Genomic DNA, 16949 nt, shown 5'->3' on the forward strand with positions numbered 1-16949 from the left:
TCCAATCAACTCTCTGCAGGGCTTATCGATCATATTTCCTTCCTTGATTTCCAGTTTAACTTCCATAGGTGTCTTGACTGGATTACAATCTTACATGTTGAATGGCCGTAGGAAATCCTTCAAATATGATGTTTCGCTCAGATACATTTCTCCGTTGTTCATAGAAATCTCGATTCCCAAGTATGATTTTGTTTCTCCCAGTTCCTTTATTTTGAACTTCTGCCTTAACTTAAATTTTATTCTGTCCATTTCCTCTCTATTATTTTCTGCCATCAAAATGTCTTCAACATAGAGCACAATATAAATGACAACTTCCTTTAAAATCATATAGTAAAGACATTTATCTGCTTCTGACTGAGTGAATCGTATAGAAATAAGAAAGGTATGAAAAGAGTGATTCCACACTAGTGGTGATTGCTTTAAGCCATATAAAGATTTCTATAACCTGCAAACCAAACCAGTTGTGTCCTTCAGTTCTTCTGAAATACCTACTCCTTCAGGGATAGTCATATATATTTTCTCCTTGAGTAATCCATGAAGAAAAGCGTTGGCGGCATCAAATTGGTCCAGACCAGTCCTAGTTGGATTGCAAAACTAGCATTATTCTAACAGTCGCAAGTCGAGCCACTGGTGCATATGTTTCATCGTAGTCAAATCCCCTTTTCTGTGAACATCCTTTGGCCACAAGTCTAGCCTTGTATCTTATATTTCAATCCTTGTCCTTTTTTAATCTGAACACCCACTTACTGATAATAGTCTTCCTTCCAGGTGGTAATTTAACAAAGATCGAAGTCTTGTTTTCTTTTATAGGGTCAGCTTCATCCTGTACGGCTTTATACTAGTCTTCCTTATTTTCACGATTTGTAATTTCCTTGTAACTTTTCGGTACATCATCTACAAATGAATTAGTATCGAGTGCAAGAACAGCAAAGTCTATCAGATATTTAGAAGCGTTCCTGTTCCTGGTAGAACATCGAACAGTTTTCTTTTCTGATAAATTTTCAGCTTCCTCTTCGTCACTGGTCAGTTCTGGTATGGGAATTCTTTCATGACCCCCATCACTTGGTTTAGGATCTTCTTCGACGATGTCTTCTTCATTATCATCGTTCTCGGAAGATTCCTGTACAGATTCTGGGATCCAGTCCTCAGCTGGTTTACTTTCAAAGTCTAATCTTCCTTCATAGAAAACAATGTTCCTTCCTGTGACTATTTTTCCTTCCTCTGGACACCAAGGCCTGTAACCAGTGAAATAGCATTTTAAGGACTTGCCTTCAAATTTCCCTGTTCTCAATTCCTTTGGTACCAGTAGATAAGCAATACATCTGAACACTCTCAGCTTACTCAAATTATGCTTCTCGTTATACCACAAAAGCTACAGGTACCTTTCCTTCCAAAGCCACAGTAGGACTTCTATTAAGCAGGTATACGGCGGTACGAACAGCTTCTGACCAGAACATTTTATCTAATTTACACTGAAGTACCATACAACGAGCTTTCTCAATAACAGTTCCGTTCATTCGCTCTGAAACACCATTTTGCTGAGGAGTATATCTTTGTAAATTCAAACTGTATTCCTTGTTCTTCAAAAACCTGTTTCAATTCATTTAACATGCATTTACGACCACTGTCACAGCGCAATATGCTAATCTTAAAGTCGAAACGAGCTGTAGCCATGGCGTGAAACATCTTCAGATAGCGAGTTACCTCTGACTTTGATTCCAGTGCATAGGCCACTGTGAAATGTGTAAAGCCGTCGACGAACGTGAGCACATACTACTTTCCGTCAAACGATTCCGGTGCAATTGGCCCACACAGATCACTGTGGATCAAGTGAAGAAATCTGGTGGCACGTTTGCTATTGTGATTGTATGGCAGTTGTGATTGTTTTCCTTCGACACAATTTGAACATTGTTCCTTGGGGATTGTTGAAGTGTGCAGTTCCATACCACCAACTTGTGACTGGAAGCGATTAATGTTATCATAACTCAAATGGCCTAATCTGCTATGCCACAGCTTTGCATTAGTTGCAGTTGAAGCAGCTGACAAGGCTTTCCGTCGCAAAAAATGTAGAACATCTAACTGAGATTCATTCCTATTTGCAATGGCAACAGTTTCTTTTCCTTTTTTAATTAAAACTTGAACCTTTTCAAACGTGATACTAAAACCATTAATTTCCAGTTTTCTAACTCACAGCAAATTATAATTACGATCAGGCACAGATAAAACAACTTTAATCGTTATCTGAATTTCCTTTCCTTTTACCACACTAGTGACTTTAATTTCTCCTTTTACTTCAGCGTCAATAAAAATGCCTGACTTAGGTACTCGACTTTAATTGGCTGTTCCAGTTTCCTTAAATTAGTGAGAGATATCTCACTGTTAATCAGATGTTCCGTTGATCCTGAGTCCAAGAACCAATTTATGTTGTTTGTTGACTGATCTTCATTTGATGCTCCAAAACGAAACCCATCTTCCTCTTTGACGTTAGCTACCATCACAGAGCTATTGATTCCTGAATTCTTGTTTGGTACCTTAACTCTACATTTCGCCCTTTTGTGTCCAGGCTTCCCGCAACGGTGACAAGTAAAGTTGAAAGAAGTTCCTTGTTCACTTCTTGTTTTACTGGTATCTGAAGAACTCTTTTTTAGATACCGTTGAGTCTGAAAAGCTGTAGGAGGCGGTGTTTCTTTGTTTTTCCCAACGACTCCCTTCCGCTTTGATTCTTCATCCACTAGTCTATTTTTCACGAAGCTCAGTGTTAAGTCTTTCATTGAGAGCGTTCCGATTGCAGTGACTACTATATTGTATTCTGCAGGCATCGTTAAAAGCAAATGGCACACTATGCCCGTTTCTTCGATAGTAGCTTCAGTCGAACGTAAATCACGAATCAGTTTATCAAACTTCAGAAAGTGGCTAACTAGCAAATCATTTGTTGTGTTAAATTTCATATTTGACATTTGTTTTCTCAACAGAAGTTGACCAGCAATTCCGTTTCTCTCGAACATATTGCATAGAGAGATCCATAAATCAAAATAAATTACCTTATCTTTCACGTATCCTACGTGACTGTTGCCAATGCATTGAACAAGATGAGACTTACATTTACGATCTTGTTTAGCCATTTCAGCCAATCGTGTTTACTTTGCGGCATGTTGCATGTTCTCCTCTCAATCGACAAATTCCAACTTTGTGAGATAATTTGCTTGCACAAATGGTAATAGTTCCAATTCCTCAAGGAGAATTTCCATCCTGAATTTGCAGTTGTTGAAATTCGTTTGCTCAATTAAAGGAATACGATCCTTTTCCGCTTCGGTTGCTATCTCGGCATAACTTTACATGACAGTACACTTGAGGCCAGGTTCATATCGCATATTCAGTTTATTTAAAACAAACCTGGACCCATAACCTGATGTAATTTTAGTTTCTTACGATAAAATAATACACATAAAGTTAAAAACTATTAGATGGTTTTTATTAAACTGAAAAGTGTAACAGAACAACTGAACAAAAGCGCCTGTTTTACTCTTTAATAGTACAGCACTTAGCGCAAGTTGCGCAGAGAATCATTAAAATTGCAATCTTAACAATTTTTCATGAGTTATTAAATACTATTTTTTTTTGCTAAGGAGTGTAATTTGTATGCGAGATTTATTTATTTATTCATCAAAGGATGAAAATAACTAAATGTATAGAAGGAATATAAAAATATGCCTTTATGAGGATAGGACAGGTTATTTACTGATATTTAGACAAATGGCTAATTAATTAGATAGCTTCATGTTCCATGGAGCATTTTGAATGATAATGACGTCGAACAAGTAATTTTAGATTCACATTGCAAATTAATTTGTAGCTGTGTTTACATGCAGAATATATCTGGTTCTTTTATATATATGTATATAGACGTGGGTTAGTAATTCCTACCCACCACCTTCTACAAATTACTAATACAGAAATTCTTCTGTGGAATAGAAGGAGTTGTCATAGAGAAACTTTAAATTTTTTCAATTTGTTTTCAAATTTTACTCAGCTGTCTCTCAAGACATTTTATATCACTGTGTAATTGATTTGTTGCAGGACTGTGCACCCCTTTTTGTGCTAAAGGCAACCTTAATGTGTAGTAATGAACGTTATTTTTCCTTTTGCTATTGTAATTACATCTATCATTGTTCCTTTTGAACTGAAGTGGATTATTTACAACAAATTTGATCAGTAAATAAGGACACTTTGAAGCGGTAATCAGAATGCCCAACTCCTTAAACAGATGTCTATAAGACGATCATAGCTGAACACCACATATTATTCTTACAGCACGTTTCTAAGTAACGAAGACTTTCAAAGATGAGCTACCCGAGAACATTATTGCATATGACATTATTGAATGAAAACATGCAAAATATGTCGACTTACTGATTTGTCTCTCTCCTAGATTTGAAATGTTTCTAAGAGCAAATGTGGCTGAACTAAGTTGTTTTAAGAGTACCAAAATGTGATTTTTCCACTTTAAATTTTCATCAATATGGACAACGTAAGAATTTTGAAGTTTCCACACCATTTATTATTTCCTCACCATGTGCTACACTTATCATTGTTGCGGTACCCCTGGATGTGCAGAACTGAACAAAGTGTGTCTTTTTAAAATCGAATGTGAGACCATTGGTCGAAAACCAGTCAATGATACTTTTAAAAACACAGTTTATCAGTTCTTCTGTTTCTGTATACATGCTTGGATTGATTACAGTACTAGTGTCATTTGCAAAAATAACCTAATTCATCTTGTTGTATATTAGATGGAACATCGTTTACACATACACTGATGGAAAAAGAAATCGCAACACGAAGGAAGAGTTTTGTGACAGAAACGAAAGTTTAGTGGGCATTTCTCCAAATCTGAAAGATGATGTATATTCAAATTTAAAGCCAGTCACGTAAGAGTGGTGCTAGTAGTGACACTATGGGGATACACTTCAGGTTTGCTTTAAGTACATGCTGTAACGGCCATGAGGGTTAGTTACCTTCGAGGTGAGTTGACGTACGTTGGAATGCCTTTAAGGCGACAAAGATGCCTTATCAACACCTCACTAAGTTTGCACAAGGCCATGTGAAAGGACTACGATAAGCTGAATGTTCCTTCTGTAATGCTGCAGAAATACTTGGTGGAAATGTAGCCCATGGCTGCTGGCAGTGGTGTTCACGAGAATGTACTGCCTCAATAAGTCTGACTCCGGACTACCATATGGCACTACCAAGAGGAAAAGCCATCGTGTTCAACGTATGGCTATGGCGCATCATACTGCATTTGCAGCAGCAATTTAAGCAGCAGTTGGCACCATGCTGACAAACCTAATTGTTACAAATCTGTTGCTTCAAGGAACGTTCTGACCCAGACGCCCTGCAGTATACTTTGCACTAACCCCAAACCACTGCCATTTTCGACTTCTGTGCTGTCAAGCAACAGCTCATTGGACGGCAGGGTGAAGGTCTGTTGTGTTTTCTGATAAAAGATGGTTCTGTCATGATGCCAGTGATGGCCATGTGTTGCATAGAAGGAGGCCAGTTATTGGTCTGTCACCAACCTGTCTGTGTGGTAGACACACTGGATCTTTACCTTGAGTTACGATTTGGAGTCAATTTCGTATGACAGCAGAAGCACTCTTGTGGTTATCCCACAAACACTGATTGCAAGTCTGCAGCTCGTAGTCGTGCGGTAGCATTCTCGCTTCCCGTGCCCGGGTTCCCAGGTTCAGTTCCCGGCGGGGTCAGGGATTTTCTCTGCCTCGTGATGACTGGGTGTTGTGTAATGTCCTTAGGTTAGTTAGGTTTAAGTAGTTCTAAGTTCTAGGGACTGATGATCATAGATGTTAAGTCCCATAGTGCTCAGAGCCATTTGAACCATTTTGAACTGACTGCAAATTTGTGCGCAAGTCTGGTGATTCAACCTGTTGTGCTGCTATTCATGAGCAGCATTACAGATTGTGTTTTCTAACTCGTAACACGGGTTACCAATGTTGTAACGCAACGTGCTCCACAAAGTGTCAACACATTGTATGACTAGCTCAGCCAGCAGATTGATCTCCAATCTAGCACATATGCGACTCATCGAATGACAACTTCTGTGTCATCCACATCCAGTATTGACTGTCCCTTTAATGGCTGACCAAATGCAACAAGAATGGAACTCCATCCACAAACTGACATCTGGCACCTCTACAACACAATTCATGCATGTTTCCATGCTTTTATTCGAGATTCTGGCGGTTACGCTGGTTATTAATGTACCAGCATTTCATATTTGCAATGGCTTATCTCGCACTTACATTAACCGGTGGTCTTGTAGTGTTAATCACTTAAATTTGGTACCTAGACAAATGCATTTCCGAAATTTAGTTAGCCTATGTTAATTATTTTTTTGGTATCATGATTTTTTGTCAATCTATGTTTGTGGAACTATAGTGGAACAAAGATTGAGCCTTGGGGAACACCATATAAGATTTCTCACCAGTCAGAATTATGTCCCAAGAATATTGCTTCTATTACTAAATACAACTTTCTGCATTCTTTTGGTTAGATATGACATTATCCACTATTTGGGTGTACCATCAAATATACCATCAAATCCACAAAACTTAAATTTACCTAGGAGAGTCTGTGATCGCAGAAAATACCAACTTGCGCTAGCATATTATTTAATTCTTGTAAAATTTGCTGAGTAAAAATGTAAGTGGCATTCTCAGTAGAGCAATTCTTCTGAAACTCAAATTGTGATTTCCTTAAGATATTATTGTTGCCAAGGTGTGATACTACTCTAGAATTATTATCTTCCAAAAATTTTAGAAATTGATGCCAGCATGATCTATCCTGAATCCAACACAAAAATCGAAATAACTAAAAACAAATTTGTCTTGATTAAAGAAATAAACAAACATTTATAAAACTACAAGGCTTCGATCTAAGTAACTCAATTATAAGTTGTTGTTGTTATTGTTGTGGTCTTCAGTCCTGAGACTGGTTTGATGCAGCTCTCCATGCTACTCTATCCTGTGCAAGCTTCTTCATCTCCCAGTACCTACTGCAACCTACATCCTTCTGAATCTGCTTAGTGTATTCATCTCTAGGTCTCCCCCTACGATTTTTACCCTCCATGCTGCCCTCCAATATTAAATTGGTGATCCCTTGATGCCTCAGAACATGTCCTACCAACCGATCCCTTCTTCTGGTCAAGTTGTGCCACAAACTTCTCTTCTCCCCAATCCTATTCAATACTTCCTTATTAGTTATGTGATCTACCCATCTAATCTTCAGCATTCTTCTGTAGCACCACATTTCGAAAGCTTCTATTCTCTTCTTGTCCAAATTATTTACCGTCCATGTTTCACTTCCATACATGCCTACACTCCATACAAATACTTTCAGAAATGACTTCCTGACACTTAAATCTATACTCGATGTTGACAAATTTCTCTTCTTCAGAAACGCTTTCCTTGCCATTGCCAGTCTACATTTTATATCCTCTCTACTTCGACCATCATCAGCTATTTTGCTCCCCAAATAGCAAAACTCCTTTACTACTTTAAGTGTCTCATTTCCTAATCTAATTCCCTCAGCATCACCTGACTTAATTCGACTACATTCCATTATCCTCGTTTTGCTTTTGTTGATGTTCATCTTATATCCTCCTTTCAAGACACTGTCCATTCCGTTCAACTGCTCTTCCAGGTCCTTTGCTGTCTCTGACAGAATTACAATGTCATCGGCAAACCTCAAGGTTTTTATTTCTTCTCCATGGATTTTAATACCTACTCCGAATTTTTCTTTTGTTTCCTTTACTGCTTGCTCAATATACAGATTGAATAACATCGGGGAGAGGCTACAACCCTGTCTCGCTCCCTTCCCAACCACTGCTTCCCTTTCATGTCCCTCGACTCTTATAACTGCCATCTGGTTTCTGTACAAATTGTAAATAGCCTTTCGCTCCCTGTATTTTACCCCTGCCACCTTTAGAATTTGAAAGAGAGTATTCCAGTCAACATTGTCAAAAGCTTTCTCTAAGTCTACAAATGCTAGAAACGTAGGTTTGCCTTTCCTTAATCTTTCTTCTAAGATAAGTCGTAAGGTCAGTATTGCCTCACGTGTTCCAGTATTTCTACGGAATCCAAACTGATCTTCCCCGAGGTCGGCTTCTACTAGTTTTTCCATTCGTCTGTAAAGAATTCGTGTTAGTGTTTTGCAGCTGTGGCTTATTAAACTGACTGTTCGGTTATTTTCACATCTGTCAACACCTGCTTTCTTTGGGATTGGAATTATTATATTCTTCTTGAAGTCTGAGGGTATTTCGCCTGTTTCATACATCTTGCTCACCAGATGGTAGAGTTTTGTCAGGACTGGCTCTCCCAAGGCCGTCAGTAGTTCCAATGGAATGTTGTCTACTCCGGGGGCCTTATTTCGACTCAGGTCTTTCAGTGTTCTGTCAAACTCTTCACGCAGTATCGTATCTCCCATTTCATCTTCATCTACATCCTCTTCCATTTCCATAATATTGTCCTCAAGTACATCGCCCTTGTATAGACCCTCTATATACTCCTTCCACCTTTCTGCTTTCCCTTCTTTGCTTAGAACTGGGTTTCCATCTGAGCTCTTGATGTTCATACAAGTGGTTCTCTTATCTCCAAACGTCTCTTTAATTTTCCTGTAGGCAGTATCTATCTTACCCCTAGTGAGATAAGCCTCTACATCCTTACATTTGTCCTCTAGCCATCCCTGCTTAGCCATTTTGCACTTCCTGTCGATCTCATTTTTGAGACGTTTGTATTCCTTTTTGCCTGCTTCATTAACTGCATTTTTATATTCTCTCCTTCCATCAATTAAATTCAATATTTCTTCTGTTACCCAAGGATTTCTAAGAGCCCTGGTCTTTTTACCTACTTGATCCTCTGCTGCCTTCACTACTTCATCCCTCAAAGCTACCCATTCTTCTTCTACTGTATTTCTTTCCCCAATTCCTGTCAATTGTTCCCTTATGATCTCCCTAAAACTCTGTACAACCTCTGGTTCTTTCAGTTTATCCAGGTCCAATCTCCTTAAATTCCCACCTTTTTGCAGTTTCTTCAATTTTAATCTACAGGTCATAACCAATAGATTGTGGTCAGAGTCCACATCTGCCCCTGGAAATGTCTTACAATTTAAAACCTGGTTCCTAAATCTCTGTCTTACCATTATATAATCTATCTGATACCTTTTAGTATCTCCAGGGTTCTTCCATGTATACAACCTTCTATCATGATTCTTAATCCAAGTGTTAGCTGTAATTAAGTTGTGCTCTGTGCAAAATTCTACCAGGCGGCTTCCTCTTTCATTTCTTAGCCCCAATCCATATTCACCTACTACGTTTCCTTCTCTCCCTTTTCCTATACTCTAATTCCAGTCACCCATGACTATTAAATTTTCGTCTCCCTTCACTATCTGAATAATTTCTTTTATATCATCATACATTTCTTCAATTTCTTCGTCATCTGCAGAGCTAGTTGGCATATAAACTTGTACTACTGTACTAGGTGTGGGCTTTGTGTCTATCTTGGCCACAATAATGCGTTCACTATGCTGTTTGTAGTAGCTTACCAGCATTCCTATTTTCCTATTCGTTATTAAACCTACTCCTGCATTACCCCTATTTGACTTTGTGTTTATAACTCTGTAGTCATCTGACCAGAAGTCTTGTTCCTCCTGCCACCGAACTTCACTAATTCCCACTATATCTAACTTTAACCTATCCATTTCCCTTTTTAAATTTTCTAACCTACCTGCCCGATTAAGGGATCTGACATTCCACGCTCCGATCCGTAGGACGCCAGTTTTCTTTCTTCTGATAACGACATCCTCTTGAGTAGTCCCCACCCGGAGATCCGAATGGGGGACTATTTTACCTCCGGAATATTTTACCCAAGGGGACGCCATAATCATTTAATCATACAGTAAAGCTGCATGCCCTCGGGAAAAATTACGGCCGTAGTTTCCCCTTGCTTTCAGCCGTTCGCATTACCAGCACAGCAATGCCGTTTTGGTTATTGTTACAAGGCCAGATCAGTCAATCATCCAGACTGTTGCCCTTGCAACTACTGAAAAGGCTGCTGCCCCTCTTCAGGAACCACACGTTTGTCTGGCCTCTCAACAGATACCCCTCTGTTGTGGTTGTACCTACGGTACGGCCATCTGTATCGCTGAGGCACGCAAGCCTCCCCACCAATGGCAAGGTCCATGGTTCATGGGGGGGGGCAATTATAAGTATAGAACCACAACAGTCCAGCATTACATGGTACCCAATTCAAGAAGAATAGGCTTGAATCCCACAATTGGTACTGGCATTTTCATTTATGTAAGAGGGGACAGAAGCTGTTAGTTATAAACGTTTTATTTTTAAATCAAAGTTATCTCATATGCATTGAAGTTAATGAAAAGGTTCTATAGATATTAAGTAAATAAAAAGGTATGTATCTCAGGGTCATTACATCATTGTACAGTAGTTAAACGCAAAATCACTGTCAACATTTGAGAATGTAACAAAGTTTCATAATTTTGCTACCTCCGTATCCTTTCATAATTCCCTCTTTCAAGATGTATGTGCTAATGCACCCTCTCAAAGTAGTTAGATGGTGGTCCAGTGTGCCTAGCACAGAGATAGGTTGTTTGCAGATCCTCATCTGTCCTCCTTTCTATCAACACACAGTCATCATTGACACTGAGGCAGAACCAGCTTTCATCAGAAAACACAATAGACCTCCACCCTGCCCTCCATGTGCTCCTGCTTGACACCACTGAAGTTGCAAATGGTTGTGGTTTGGGGTCTGTGGAATGCACGCTACAGGACACCTAGCGCAGAGCTGTTCTTGAGATAACCAATCTATAACAATTCGTTGTGTCGCTGTGGTGGTAGCGCTGCTGAAATTGCTGCTGCAGATGCAGTATGATACACCAGAGCCATACACTGACCACAGTGACCTTGCCTCTTTGTAGTGCCATGTGGTCACCCAGAACCGACTCTTCTGGCGGCGGTATATTTTCGTGACCGCCGCTACCAGCAGTTATATACAGAGGCTACATTCCTGCCCAGTCTTTCTACATTATTGCGGAAAGAACGTCCAGTTTCTTGCAGTCCTATTATATGACAACGTTCAAACTCATTGAGGTTTGATAGTGGCGTTTTTATCGCCTTAAAGACGTTAGTGACTAACATCAACTCATCACGTCCAATATCAAACGTAACTAAGGCACATGACCATGAAAGCGTGTTTTTTTGATGAAAATCTGATTTGCGTCCTTATAGTGACGCTGCTAGCGACACTCTTATGCAATTTGCAGGAAATCTGAAGACATCGTCTTCCAGATGTAGAAACATACCTACCAACTTTCGTTTATCTCACTCAACTTCTTCTGGTGTTTCGATTTTTTTTTCCTATGACTGATCCTTTCCTGGAAAAAAGTATGTGACTATAAACGTTTCTGCAACTTATTCTTAACTCTAATATTGGTTCCTTAAACTGGACTATTGGTTTGAAAAAGGGATATTTTACTTATGAGAAATTTAGTAAAAAAATAAATATACTGCACAGCAGCTTTTGCGTTCCTTGAACAACCCTCTACAGGATGTTGTTGAATTTGCGACACAAATAATTCATATTACATAACTTTCAACTTAAGTTTGGCTTGATATGTTGCCACAAAACATCATCTCATAAAATATTATGGAATAAAAGTAAGTGTAGTATGTACACATTTTTATTTTAGTATGATTCTGTTTGACAATATCCATTTGCAAATAATGGTTTGTTTAGGTATTGCAACAGTTTGTGGTATTGCCATTCTAACAGAATTGAAGATGAAGTTTAATCCTAAAAATTTAAGAGTGCTAATCTCTTGTATCTGTAGTCATTATATTTTAGACATATGCTATATGGATACTTGCTTATGAGTTTTGGTACGAATGTAATGTGTCTTTTCAAAGAACTGGCCCAAAATATTTATAAATGTTCATGAAAATTTCATTTGCAACATTTTCTAAAACTATATTTGGTACATTATTTATAACAATGTTTGTACATACAAAAATTTAGAATCTAGCAATACTGCTGAAAATACTTCAGTATACACAAGAAAAAGTAAGGGTTCTAAGATGTAACCTTATTGAACTCTGTACACAATGTAATGTACGAGACAAAAAGTGTCTGGCATAGTTGTTAGATCGGTTACTGCTGCTACAATGGCAGGTTATATAGATTTAAGTGGGTTTGAAAGTGATGTCAATCTGCACACCAGCGGTGGAACACAGCATCTCCGAGGTAGTGATGAAGTGGAGATTTTCGCATACAACCATTTCACAAGTATATCGCGAATATCAGGAAGCTGGTGAAACATCAAATCACCACGATTGCTGTGGCCAGAAAAAGATCCTGCAAGGACGAGACCAACGATGACTGAAGAGAATCGCTCAACGTGACAGAAGTGCAACCCTTCCTCTAATTGCTGCTGATTTCAGTGCTGGGCCATCGACAAGTATCAGTGTGCAAACCATTCAATGAAACATCATTTATATGGGCTTTTGTAGCCGAAGGCCCACTGGTGTACCCTTGCCAACTGCATGACACAAAGCTTTACGCCACGCCGGGGCCTATCAACACTGACATTGGACTGCTGATGACTGGAAACATGTTGCCTGATTGGAGAACTTTTGTTTCAGATTGTATCTAGTGGATAGACGTGTACGGGTATGGAGACAATCTCATGAATCGATGGACCCTGCTCGTCAGCAGGGGAATGTTCCAGCTAGTGGAGGCTCTCCAATGGTGTGGGGCATGTGGAGTTGGAGTGCTATGGGACCCCTCATATGTCGAAATACGACTCTGACAGATGACACATTCATAAGCGTCCTGTCTGATCACCCGCATCCATTCATGTTCATCGTGCATTCCAACGGACTTGGTCAATTACAGTAGGACAATGCGACACCCCACCCATCCAGAATTGCTGCAGAGTGGCTCCTGGAATACTCTTATGAGTTTAAATACTTCCGCTGGCCACCAAACTCACCAGACATGATCATTATTGAGCGTTTTGTTCTGAAGAGAACTCCATCCATTCGTACTCTTGCGGAATTATGGACAGCCCTGCAGGATTCATGGTGTCAATTTCCTCCAGCACTGCTTCAGACATTAGTCGAGTCCATCCCATGTCATGTTGCCCCACTTCTGCATGCTTGCAGTGGCTCTACATGGTATTAGGCAGGTGTACCAGTTTCTTTGGCCCTTCAGTGTTTGTCATTCTCTTCTAAGATTATCATCATGGCACAAGCCAAAGACTTTTCAGTCGCCAAGGTCCCTAGATGAGATCTTATATACTAAGTTATTTGCATAGCCAATGCATGTCATATGAGTTAACTGCACTGATCTGCAGTAACTGCAGTTTTATGATATTGATATTTTCTCACCAGCTATAAAAATATTCAGTCACTTATGACACCTGAAAGTTTGATAAATATGATATTTCTGTCTCTTCACAGTTATACAACTGTGGAAAGATGTCATCTGTCCAAGTAATTGTTCTTGGTTGGGGGAGGAGGACTTACAATGATCTATTGCACACAGGAAAAGGAAATAGTCAAAGAATTGGGCTCAGTGAGCTACCCTGCATTACTGCAAATATTGTTTATTTCACATTTGTTTTTAGATCATGTTTGTGTATTGTTCAAAACTATTTGGATATATGGGTAGGAGTCTAAGTATACATGACAGAATACATACGCCTCGTTTTTTGAGAACAGTATGTAGTTGAACTGATAAAATGACTCTTTGAGCTTTTAAAGTCTGTCCAGTGCATTCTTCACTTAATTAGCATAGTCATACACTTTGTTCAGAATCTCTGCTTCAGTTATAATTGTACTAGAATCTTTTCTTGAACTAAGCTGTGTCCCTGTTGGTAGATTGCTTCTATCTGTAGCAGCATCACTAACTTGAAAATCTTACTAAATGTGGGACTCAACGAACTCTGTTTGTAGTTTGAAATTTCATAATTCGGTTATTTTTTTATGTACTGATTACGCTATGTTTCCATCCAGTGAAGTAGCTTCTCTAATGCTGCAATTGGTATGGTGACCAGCATTAATTTAAATATTTCGAATGAATTTTGTTTTAATTATGGTATATAATAGTTCATCAACACGAGTTGACTGCTTGTTTTGTGGCTATATAGTTACGTTGCATTTATCTTGTTATTTAATTCATTGTACTGAACTATGTCTGAGATTATGATGCCATTTGAGGAGATTAAATGCTTTACACTATTTTCGAGTCTTGTAGCAATTAACTTTTGTAAGTAATATTTATTGATTGCTTGATGGTGTTGTTGTGTTTTATAGAGTTCATTATAGATTTTAGGGCAGTACAGTTTACATTAGCTTATTGAGCTATTGTATTATTGTGAAATGATCCGCTAAGACTCAGAAGTTCAGCTTCAAGAATTATGTGCTACAAGAATATATTTTTGACAATTTACTGTCAGGCTGATTTGTTTAATATCATAAAAAAATTCATCATACTTTCTGACCTTCATTAGGACCACTCATCATGTTGAACTGTAATAGTGATTTGTTTAAATATATATTCCAACAAATGTAGCAAATGTAACTGACAATACGTTTCTGGATAGCAAGCACATACTACAGTTATTAGAACGTTTATAGTCCCTAAATTTTCTCTCAATGTAATGATACTTGATAAAACTTTTTCAATAGTTCCATATAATTTCCAACCTTAACCTGTCACATTTCTAGCATTTTTGTATAAGATGTTTACAGAATGTTGTGCCCATAATGAAATGCGTTAGCTGATGTTAATTTAATGTCATTAGACTGGTATGTAAAACTTGTACAACTTTATTTACATCACTTCATAATCATTATTTCACTAGCACAATTACAATTAGTGAATCAATCATGCAGAAATTATTTATTCTTCTGTAGAAATTGTTCACTGTTCACTTTAATGAAAAAAGGCCTGTTATCATCAGCTGATATACTATATCTACTTTTGACAAATGGTATGACAAATATTATTTCAAATCTCAAGATATACAAAGAGGTTCATACTACTATATGCACTGGAAAGTAATATCTTCTTCAGCAACACATTTATATCTGTTGTTCCCCACTGTAAAGACTATATGTAATTATTTATATCATTCACACACTAGATCAATGTAATTTGGTAAGAGTTGTACCAACTTTATGGAGTTAATTTATGAAGTCAGAAGATCTGCTTTTTCTGAAAACATTTAGGGAATTTACTAGTGTTTTGTTTAGAACGTTTTATAGCCATATTGTTCCTTTAACTACACCAGAAAAGCTGCATACTAATGAAACTGTAGATGTTCTAAGATTATTTAGAAGTATTCATCTAATAAAAGAAACATTGCTATTGTTAGAGATGTGAGAGTTTGTAGCCTTTAAATTTATTTACTGCCATTGTCTGGGATATCATTACAGATTTACTTTTTAATTTCCTTGTAGTATTCCTCAGTCTTTTTTCAATTATTTGACACAAGAATATGGAATCTAAATGGAACTTAAATATCGTTATTTGGTTTACTTATATTTCTTAATTGTATTTTGTACAGTTTTGTATATTGTTTGTTAAATGCATTATCAATTTACATGAGATGTTCAACAGATATAAGGCCATTAGACACCGCCTTTCACAACACCATCAGATCACAGTACTGTCAAGTCAAGATGTATTCACACTGTCATCTCATCATGGCATGCCAAGTCAGTTCAAGTCAGTTAATCTCAACTCGCATGGCTATCATCAACTGTTTTTTTCGCAGCATTTGTAATGTTTGCATGGTGATTTTCTACTGTTTTTATGCGAGAAGTGCACATCCACAATGCAGTAGCTGGAGTTCACATTTGTACAAAAATGACTTTTATTGATCTAAAATGGTTTGCATCTCGTAGAGTCAGTTTGTATATTAGAGTAGGAAGAGAAAAGAGCAAAGCAATGCAAAAAATGTGTGTTGGTCCGAAAAATATCGTTACATGATACGGAAGGGGAATGGCACACATTATGCGAGTAATTCGAGGCAGAGGAAGCTGCATTTCTTAAATATTTTAGAATGTCAATGCATCAATTTTTCCCATTTGTTACATCAAATTGCACCCATAATTACTGAAAGGAACACATTGTTATGAGCTGCCATCACATCACATGAAAAATTGGTTTGTTTAAGGTTAAAATTAGTTGCTAGTCCATAGCAAATTTTTTGGCAATAGTCATATCTTCCTCAATACTTTTCCCTTCAAGGTTTATAGGTTTTCTTTATTTCTTGTATTTGGCTTTTTTCTAGTTCATGTGCTTTATTTACACTAGCTGGTAAAACAATTTAAATATTGACCACTGATCCTTGCAGAACTGTTTGACACGTAATCCAGAGAACTACACTCATGCTCATAAATGAAGGATACTGCTGATACATGGTGAAAAAACGCTCTGGTGGGCGGTTTGCGGGTTTAAATCACCTCAGGGTATGACCATGTGGTGCATTTGACCTGCGGTCGTCGCACTGTGGCGCTGGCAGCAGTCAACATACACAGAGGTGTGTTGGTGCATGTCAGAGTACGGTGCAGCGAGTAAGTGTGCAGACGTTTCCAGGCGTGCTAATTGTGATTGTGTGTTGAAAATGGCTCAAAGAACACATATTGATGACGTTATGAGGGGTAGAATACTAGGGCGACTGGAGGCTGGTCAAATACAGCGGGTGGTAGCATGAGCCCTGAGTGTGCCACAAAGTGTGATCTCAAGATTATGGCAATGATTTCAGCTGACAGAAAAAGTATCCAGGCGCTACCGTACAGGACGTCGACAGCGTACAACACCACAAGAAGACATATATCTCACCATCAGATCCCG

Source organism: Schistocerca cancellata, chromosome 6, assembly GCF_023864275.1.
Source record: "Schistocerca cancellata isolate TAMUIC-IGC-003103 chromosome 6, iqSchCanc2.1, whole genome shotgun sequence".
NCBI lineage: Eukaryota > Metazoa > Arthropoda > Insecta > Orthoptera > Acrididae > Schistocerca > Schistocerca cancellata.